At 56.5% G+C, this 10,000-nt stretch overlaps 2 non-coding genes and 1 pseudogene across 2 annotated transcripts; all 3 read left to right on the forward strand.

The window, feature by feature from the left end:
• Window positions 1-3,396: 3,396 nt before the first annotated feature.
• On the forward strand, window positions 3,397-5,303 carry LOC126476948 (small subunit ribosomal RNA). The gene has a single exon (XR_007587379.1). It is a non-coding gene; the product is annotated as a small subunit ribosomal RNA (ribosomal RNA).
• A 336-nt stretch (window positions 5,304-5,639) lies between these two features.
• On the forward strand, window positions 5,640-5,794 carry LOC126476456 (5.8S ribosomal RNA). The gene has a single exon (XR_007586990.1). It is a non-coding gene; the product is annotated as a 5.8S ribosomal RNA (ribosomal RNA).
• A 188-nt stretch (window positions 5,795-5,982) lies between these two features.
• The window catches only part of LOC126475638 (large subunit ribosomal RNA), a 7,935-nt pseudogene continuing 3,917 nt past the window's right edge, over window positions 5,983-10,000 (forward strand).

Raw genomic sequence — 10,000 nt, forward strand, 5'->3', positions numbered from 1 at the left:
CTAGGAAGCGCCCCATCCATGTCGATACCCGTGGGCGTTGCACTCGCAGTCGCAAAAAACTTTGGGCAAATATATTTCTCCGATGCTGAGCGATCAGCTAGGAAGCGCCCCATCCATGTCGATACCCGTGGGCGTTGCACTCGCAGTCGCAAAAAACGTTGGGCAAATATATTTCTCCGATGCTGAGCGATCAGCTAGGAAGCGCCCCATCCATGTCGATACCCGTGGGCGTTGCACTCGCAGTCGCAAAAAACGTTGGGCAAATATATTTTTCCGATGCTGAGCGATCAGCTAGGAAGCGCCCCATCCATGTCGGTACCCGTGGGCGTCGCACTCGCAGTCGCAAAAAACGCTGGGCAAATATATTTCTCGGAAGAGTAACGACAGTCCGAGCCTCCTGCGTGGTAAGAGTCTTTCTAGGCCCTGACCCACGGGAAGGGTGTAGCTTCCCCCATCCCGGACATTTGACGTCGTCACACTACCGGTATTGACTAATAGACTGATTGCTGATAATCATTAGCCATACACTGGGGGAAACGGCCGACAGGGGTAGCAACATAGTGGAGCCGCAGTGTCACTAATGTTCAGAGATAGAACAGTTTGAACTGGAACCAGAGTAACCGTATACACGGCTCTGATTAGTAATAGATGCAGAGCCATCAGAATACAGATAATATATACAACCATCCCTATACATGCTGAAAGACTCTGCACACAATGAGAACCACACGTCAGCCAGGCACTCTTATCACACACTACTCTCTGCCTGTAACAGGCACACACACAAGATCTAAACACCAGCATGGAAGAACATCCAGTGCATCCTCTCCGCCACATTACACAATCCACACTATCATAACCAGACCGGGAGGTCCACCCAGAAAACAGAATATCCCACCCTTCCGACATCCGCCATTGCTCAGCTAAGCCACGAACACCCACACATGTCCTACACAGGGGTGCACCCAACATCACAATACTGCCTCCTGTCACAGCACACAACCAATGGCAGGAATGAAAGACACAGCTCTGCCACACCCATGGAATCGGAGCGCCACCTGTCATGCGCCAAAAGTGCATCCTGACGTGACAAATCGGATGATGCCGCAGGCATCCACTTCCGATAATCACTATCAACGAACCTGCCGCCGCCCCCCCCCCAATACACCTTTCCTTACAACAATGTGTATCTGAACCTAAGCTATATTGTACCTTAACCTAAGCTATATTGTACCTTAACCTATATCGTACCTTAACCTAACCTATATCGTACCTTAACCTAACCTATATCGTACCTTAACCTAATCTATATCGTACCTTAACCTAACCTGTATCGTACCTTAACCTAACGTATATCGTACCTTAACCTAACCTATATCGTACCTTAACCTAACCTATATCGTACCTTAACCTAACCTATATCGTACCTTAACCTAATCTATATCGTACCTTAACCTAACCTATATCGTACCTTAACCTAACCTATATCGTACCTTAACCTAACCTATTTCGTGCCTTAACCTAACCTATGTCGTGCCTTAACCTAACCTACGTTGTGCCTTAACCTAACCTACGTTGTGCCTTAACCTAACCTACGTTGTGCCTTAACCTAACCTACGTTGTGCCTTAACCTGACCTACGTTGTGCCTTAACCTAACCTACGTTGTGCCTTAACCTAACCTACGTTGTGCCTTAACCTAACCTATGTTGTGCCTTAACCTAACCTATGTTGTGCCTTAACCTAACCTATGTTGTGCCTTAACCTAACCTACGTTGTGCCTTAAACTAACCTACGTTGTGCCTTAACCTAACCTACGTAGTGCCTTAACCTAACCTACGTTGTGCCTTAACCTAACCTACGTTGTGCCTTAACCTAACCTACGTTGTGCCTTAACCTAACCTACGTTGTGCCTTAACCTAACCTACGTTGTGCCTTAACCTAACCTACGTTGTGCTTTAACCTAACCTACGTTGTGCCTTAACATAACCTACGTTGTGCCTTAACCTAACCTACGTTGTGCCTTAACCTAACCTACGTTGTGCCTTAACCTAACCTACGTTGTGCCTTAACCTAACCTACGTTGCGCCTTAACCTAATCTACGTTGTGCCTTAACCTAACCTACGTTGTGCCTTAACCTAACCTACGTTGTGCCTTAACCTAACCTACGTTGTGCCTTAACCTAACCTACGTTGTGCCTTAACCTAACCTACGTTGTGCCTTAACCTAACCCATATTGTTCCTTAACCTGACGCACGTTGGCCCTTAACCTGCTCTGTAATTGTTATGCGACTCGTTAAATTAGTGTAGTGTTGCCTAACCGCAACCGTCGCAATATAGTTTGTTGCGTGTATGTGGGCAGACGAAGTGTGTTGTGACACCTGACACAGGCATGCAATACTCGTTGAAGTTGCAAATGGCGATGGACGTCTACATTTGCTGGTGACGTTACGCAAATGAACAACCGGTAACCCGTTGTGGTGCGGTTGTTCTCGCTAGAGGTGAATCAGTGATGGCGACGATCGGTTGAGCTATTAACCGGTTGTTTCAGCGATACCCACCATGCCCACGAACGTGAATGGCATGTGGGTGTGAAGCGATACGCGGCGGTGGCTTGGTGGGACCGTCCCCCGCCGGTGAGGGGGGGCCGCCTGTCGTGCTGGCAGCGCGCTGCGTGGGCGGACGCGCTACAGCCGGCTGGTGGGGGTGGCCAGTGGCAGGCGCGCCGGCCGACGGACGCGGCAGGCGGCGCAGCTGCGTGCCGGCGCCCCCTGCTCGCGGCGCCTTGCGGCCAAAGTAGGTCCTCGCGGGCCCGGTGCGAAGCGCGGTGGCCATCTGCAGTGTGCTGCTCCGATTGAGGACTGTGTGCGCTGAGGATGCGCCGCCGCCCGGCGCTCGGCGCCGCGACGCCGTCTGCTGCTCGGTCGCCCCAGCGGTTCTCGCAGGTGGTTTGTATCGCAGCTGTGCGGACGTGTTGGCGCGTGCGCTGTGCTGGGAGAGTTCGCTTCGGCACCCAAGTGGGGCTTTTGTCCTTCTGTGGCGCTGGCGTTGGAGCTGCCGGTCACCGTAGGTGGCGCGTGTTGTCTCCCGCCGGCAATGCCACGACAGCACGCTCCCGGGCCTCAGTCGGCAGCGGCAAGCTCAGTTGGGAGCACGGGTGGTCGCACCTAAAGCGTCTACTCGCCAAACTCCGGGCGATTGCGCCTTTCTCGAACCCGACCAAGTACTTAGGACGGCGCTGCGCGCCGCCGGGACCTGAGAGGGTTTCGAGGTGTGTTGTGCAGGGGAGCTCAGCCTCCTCCTGTTTGCAGAATAATTGAGCGGACGCTTGCGTGTTCGCGCGGGCCCCCGGGACACACTCCTGGGCGGCCGGCTGCTCAGCTCTAGTTGACGCAGCTCCCTGGTTGATCCTGCCAGTAGTCATATGGTTGTTTCAAAGATTAAGCCATGCATGTCTCAGTACAAGCCGCATTAAGGTGAAACCGCGAATGGCTCATTAAATCAGTTATGGTTCCTTTAATCGTACCCACGTTACTTGGATAACTGTGGTAATTCTAGAGCTAATACATGCAAACAGAGTCCGGACCAGAGATGGAAGGGACGCTTTTTTTAGATCAAAACCAATCGGTCGGCTCGTCCGGTCCTTTGCCTTGGTGACTCTGAATAACTTTGGGCTGATCGCACGGTCCTCATACCGGCGACGCATCTTTCAAATGTCTGCCTTATCAACTGTCGATGGTAGGTTCTGCGCCTACCATGGTTGTAACGGGTAACGGGGAATCAGGGTTCTATTCCGGAGAGGGAGCCTGAGAAATGGCTACCACATCCAAGGAAGGCAGCAGGCGCGCAAATTACCCACTCCCGGCACGGGGAGGTAGTGACGTAAAATAACGATACGGGACTCATCCGAGGCCCCGTAATCGGAATGACTACACTTTAAATCCTTTAACGAGTATATTGGAGGGCAAGTCTGGTGCCAGCAGCCGCGGTAATTCCAGCTCCAATAGCGTATATTAAAGTTGTTGCGGTTAAAAAGCTCGTAGTTGGATTTGTGTCCCACGCTGTTGGTTCACCGCCCGTCGGTGTTTAACTGGCATGTATCGTGGGACGTCCTGCCGGTGGGGCGAGCCGAAGGCGTGCGACCGCCTCGTGCGTGCTCGTGCGTCCCGAGGCGGACCCCGTTGAAATCCTACCAGGGTGCTCTTTATTGAGTGTCTCGGTGGGCCGGCACGTTTACTTTGAACAAATTAGAGTGCTTAAAGCAGGCAAGCCCGCCTGAATACTGTGTGCATGGAATAATGGAATAGGACCTCGGTTCTATTTTGTTGGTTTTCGGAACCCGAGGTAATGATTAATAGGGACAGGCGGGGGCATTCGTATTGCGACGTTAGAGGTGAAATTCTTGGATCGTCGCAAGACGAACAGAAGCGAAAGCATTTGCCAAGTATGTTTTCATTAATCAAGAACGCAAGTTAGAGGTTCGAAGGCGATCAGATACCGCCCTAGTTCTAACCATAAACGATGCCAGCCAGCGATCCGCCGCAGTTCCTCCGATGACTCGGCGGGCAGCCTCCGGGAAACCAAAGCTTTTGGGTTCCGGGGGAAGTATGGTTGCAAAGCTGAAACTTAAAGGAATTGACGGAAGGGCACCACCAGGAGTGGAGCCTGCGGCTTAATTTGACTCAACACGGGAAACCTCACCAGGCCCGGACACCGGAAGGATTGAGAGATTGATAGCTCTTTCTTGATTCAGTGGGTGGTGGTGCATGGCCGTTCTTAGTTTTGTGGAGCGATTTGTCTGGTTAATTCCGATAACGAACGAGACTCTAGCCTGCTAACTAGTCGCGTGACATCCTTCGTGCTGTCAGCGATTACTTTTCTTCTTAGAGGGACAGGCGGCTTCTAGCCGCACGAGATTGAGCAATAACAGGTCTGTGATGCCCTTAGATGTTCTGGGCCGCACGCGCGCTACACTGAAGGAATCAGCGTGTCTTCCTAGGCCGAAAGGTCGGGGTAACCCGCTGAACCTCCTTCGTGCTAGGGATTGGGGCTTGCAATTGTTCCCCATGAACGAGGAATTCCCAGTAAGCGCGAGTCATAAGCTCGCGTTGATTACGTCCCTGCCCTTTGTACACACCGCCCGTCGCTACTACCGATTGAATGATTTAGTGAGGTCTTCGGACTGGTACGCGGCATTGACTCTGTCGTTGCCGATGCTACCGGAAAGATGACCAAACTTGATCATTTAGAGGAAGTAAAAGTCGTAACAAGGTTTCCGTAGGTGAACCTGCGGCAGGATCATTACCGACTAGATGTGCGTGTCGTGTCGCGCAACACGCTACCTGTACGGCTCGCAGTAGCCGTGCGCCGCGTGCGGAACCACGCGTTCGTCTCAAAACTAAGGGCAATGTTGTGTGGTACGAGCGCTGAAGCGCTGGAGCGGCTTGCCTGCGGCACCTGGCGCCTGGCGCCGGTTTTGAATGACTTTCGCCCGAGTGCCTGTCCGCTCCGGTGTGGAGCCGTACGACGCCCATCGGCCGTGAGGCCGTTGGACACTGAACGCTGGAACAGGGGCCGCCACACGCCTCAGTCCCGCCTATGCAACTGTCTTGAAAGAGATAGTGGAAACTATGAAAAGATCACCCAGGACGGTGGATCACTCGGCTCGTGGGTCGATGAAGAACGCAGCAAATTGCGCGTCGACATGTGAACAGCAGGACACATGAACATCGACGTTTCGAACGCACATTGCGGTCCATGGATTCCGTTCCCGGGCCACGTCTGGCTGAGGGTCGGCTACGTATACTGAAGCGCGCGGCGTTTGCCCCGCTTCGCAGACCTTGGAGTGTCGTGGCCGCCTGTGGGGCCGCCCGCGTCTCCTTAAACGTGCGATGCGCGCCTGTCGCCTGGCGGTTCGCATACCGGTACTTACTCGGTAGCGTGCACAGCCGGCTGGCGGTGTGGCGTGCGACACCTCGTACAACGACCTCAGAGCAGGCGAGACTACCCGCTGAATTTAAGCATATTACTAAGCGGAGGAAAAGAAACTAACAAGGATTCCCCCAGTAGCGGCGAGCGAACAGGGAAGAGTCCAGCACCGAACCCCGCAGGCTGCCGCCTGTCGTGGCATGTGGTGTTTGGGAGGGTCCACTACCCCGTCGCCTCGCGCCGAGCCCAAGTCCAACTTGAATGAGGCCACGGCCCGTAGAGGGTGCCAGGCCCGTAGCGGCCGGTGCGAGCGTCGGCGGGACCTCTCCTTCGAGTCGGGTTGCTTGAGAGTGCAGCTCCAAGTGGGTGGTAAACTCCATCTGAGACTAAATATGACCACGAGACCGATAGCGAACAAGTACCGTGAGGAAAAGTTGAAAAGAACTTTGAAGAGAGAGTTCAAAAGTACGTGAAACCGTTCTGGGGTAAACGTGAGAAGTCCGAAAGGTCGAACGGGTGAGATTCACGCCCATCCGGCCACTGGCCTCCGCCCTCGGCAGATGGGGCCGGCCGCCCGCGCGGAGCAATCCGCGGCGGGGTCGTGTCCGGTTGCCTTTCCACTCGCCGCGGGGTGGGGCCGTTATGGTGTGTGGTGGGCCGCACTTCTCCCCTAGTAGGACGTCGCGACCCGCTGGGTGCCGGCCTACGGCCCGGGTGCGCAGCCTGTCCCTCCGCGGGCCTCGGTTCGCGTCTGTTGGGCAGAGCCCCGGTGTCCTGGCTGGCTGCCCGGCGGTATATCTGGAGGAGTCGATTCGCCCCTTTGGGCGCTCGGGCTCCCGGCAAGCGCGCGCGGTTCTTCCCGGATGATGGACCTACCTGGCCCGGCCCCGGACCCGCGCCGCTGTTGGCTCGGGATGCTCTCGGGCGGAATAATCGTTCCCGTCAGCGGCGCTTCAGCTTTGGACAATTTTACGACCCGTCTTGAAACACGGACCAAGGAGTCTAACATGTGCGCGAGTCATTGGGCTGTACGAAACCTAAGGGCGTAATGAAAGTGAAGGTCTCGCCTTGCGCGGGCCGAGGGAGGATGGGGCTTCCCCGCCCTTCACGGGGCGGCGGCCTCCGCACTCCCGGGGCGTCTCGTCCTCATTGCGAGGTGAGGCGCACCTAGAGCGTACACGTTGGGACCCGAAAGATGGTGAACTATGACTGGCCAGGACGAAGTCAGGGGAAACCCTGATGGAGGTCCGTAGCGATTCTGACGTGCAAATCGATCGTCGGAGCTGGGTATAGGGGCGAAAGACTAATCGAACCATCTAGTAGCTGGTTCCCTCCGAAGTTTCCCTTAGGATAGCTGGTGCTCGTACGAGTCTCATCCGGTAAAGCGAATGATTAGAGGCCTTGGGGCCGAAACGACCTCAACCTATTCTCAAACTTTAAATGGGTGAGATCTCCGGCTTGCTTGATATGCTGAAGCCGCGAGCAAACGACTCGGATCGGAGTGCCAAGTGGGCCACCTTTGGTAAGCAGAACTGGCGCTGTGGGATGAACCAAACGCCGAGTTAAGGCGCCCGAATCGACGCTCATGGGAAACCATGAAAGGCGTTGGTTGCTTAAGACAGCAGGACGGTGGCCATGGAAGTCGGAATCCGCTAAGGAGTGTGTAACAACTCACCTGCCGAAGCAACTAGCCCTGAAAATGGATGGCGCTGAAGCGTCGTGCCTATACTCGGCCGTCAGTCTGGCAGTCATGGACGGTCCTTGCGGCCGGCCGCGAAGCCCTGACGAGTAGGAGGGTCGCGGCGGTGGGCGCAGAAGGGTCTGGGCGTGAGCCTGCCTGGAGCCGCCGTCGGTGCAGATCTTGGTGGTAGTAGCAAATACTCCAGCGAGGCCCTGGAGGGCTGACGCGGAGAAGGGTTTCGTGTGAACAGCCGTTGCACACGAGTCAGTCGATCCTAAGCCCTAGGAGAAATCCAATATTGATAGGGACCGTCATAGCATGATGCACTTTGTGCTGGCCCCCGTTGGGCAAAAGGGAATCCCGTTCCTATTCCGGAACCCGGCAGCGGAACCGATACAAGTCGGGCCCCTCTTTTAGAGATGCTCGTCGGGGTAACCCAAAAGGACCCGGAGACGCCGTCGGGAGATCGGGGAAGAGTTTTCTTTTCTGCATGAGCGTTCGAGTTCCCTGGAATCCTCTAGCAGGGGTTTGGATCGCGAAGAGCACCGCAGTTGCGGCGGTGTCCCGATCTGCCCCTCGGACCTTTAAAATCCGTGAGAGGACCACGTGGAGGTGTCGCGCCGGTTCGTACCCATATCCGCAGTAGGTCTCCAAGGTGAAGAGCCTCTAGTCGATAGAATAATGTAGGTAAGGGAAGTCCGCAAATTGGATCCGTAACTTCGGGATAAGGATTGGCTCTGAGGATCGGGGCGTGTCGGGCTTGGTCGGGAAGTGGGTCAGCGCTAACGTGCCGGGCCTAGGCGAGGTGAGTGCCGTAGGGGTGCCGGTAAGTGCGGGCGTTTAGCGCGGGCGTGGTCTGCTCTCGCCGTTGGTCGGCCTCGTGCTGGCCGGCGGTGCTGGATGCGCGCGCCTGCGCGGCGTTCGCGCCCCGGTGCTTCAACCTACGTGCAGGATCCGAGCTCGGTCCCGTGCCTTGGCCTCCCACGGATCTTCCTTGCTGCGAGGCCGCGTCCGCCTTAGCGTGCTCCTCCGGGGGCGCGCGGGTGCGCGGATTCTCTTCGGCCGCCATTCAACGATCAACTCAGAACTGGCACGGACTGGGGGAATCCGACTGTCTAATTAAAACAAAGCATTGCGATGGCCCTAGCGGGTGTTGACGCAATGTGATTTCTGCCCAGTGCTCTGAATGTCAACGTGAAGAAATTCAAGCAAGCGCGGGTAAACGGCGGGAGTAACTATGACTCTCTTAAGGCGGCCAAGTGGCGGCGGGGTGGTCTCATCCGGACTTGGCTTTTCGAAGTGCGGTCTTGATGTAGTCGTTCTGCTGCTGCGAGGTGCCTTCCTTGGGTTGTAGTTACAGGGAGAGTGATGCGCAATACATGGGCCTAGCCCTCTTAGCCTCTCCTCTCCTGCGGTCTTCTCCCCTTCTCGTGGGCCCGCTGATTTTCGCAGAGTGGAAGACCGCACCAGGGGCTTGGGGGGGTTACCAGCCCCCCCTCGCATTATCGCTTTATAGTTGGGGGCAGCATACAAGATAGAAGAGATGGTGGCCCTTCCGCTGAAGGTGCCACCCCAGCTACCCCAGCACCTATCCGGCCAACCGGCCGTAACGAAAATGCGATAGTTTGTGTAGCTCCTTTTGCCTGCAGTGAGTGCCACCGCACATTTACCACGAAGAACGGTCCCGGGGTCCATCGCCGCCGCCAACACCTTGCGGCTGCCAACGCGGAGATCGTCACAGAGAGGCATCGCGCGAGGTGGACGGAGGAAGAAGTCCTGTCGCTCGCCAAGGCAGAGGCCCAACTGTTCCTTGAGAGGGACGCCCGGTTCTTCTTTGTCAATCAAGAACTCATCAGGATGTTCCCCGACCGAACGCTTGAGGCAATCAGGTGCCGACGGCGGCAAGCTGCCCACAAGCAGCTTGTCCGCCAATTCATGGAGGTGCTTGAGATCGGTCGGGGGGAAGAGCCGGCGTCCCGCCGGGGAGCAGCGAGCTCGCTGCCTGACGCGGGCGAGGCCGCTGCGCCGCCCGTCGACGCAGCCGAGGACTTCGCGGCCGACACCACCGGGCCGCCGCCGGAGGGGCCGACTGACGCCGCCATCTGGGAGCATCTGGCAGGGCTACCTGCTTCCGCCCAGCGTTTCTCTGCCCTGGATCGAGTCATTGGTCTGGGGCGGGGCACGCCGCCCGATGTCATCCTGGGCATGCTCCCGGATGCCCTTGCGTCGGTCGGGTCCAGGGGGGAGAGGTCGATCACCAGGACACAGCGGCCGCGCCAATCATCCAAGCGGCCGCCTGCCGCCCCGCCGCTGCAGAAGTGCAAGCGGCGCCGCTGGGAGTACGCGCGGACACAGGACGCCTTCCGTAGGTCGCGTGCACGTTGCGTGCGCG

This window comes from Schistocerca serialis, chromosome 4, assembly GCF_023864345.2.
Source record: "Schistocerca serialis cubense isolate TAMUIC-IGC-003099 chromosome 4, iqSchSeri2.2, whole genome shotgun sequence".
In the NCBI taxonomy this organism is placed as follows: Eukaryota; Metazoa; Arthropoda; class Insecta; order Orthoptera; family Acrididae; genus Schistocerca; species Schistocerca serialis.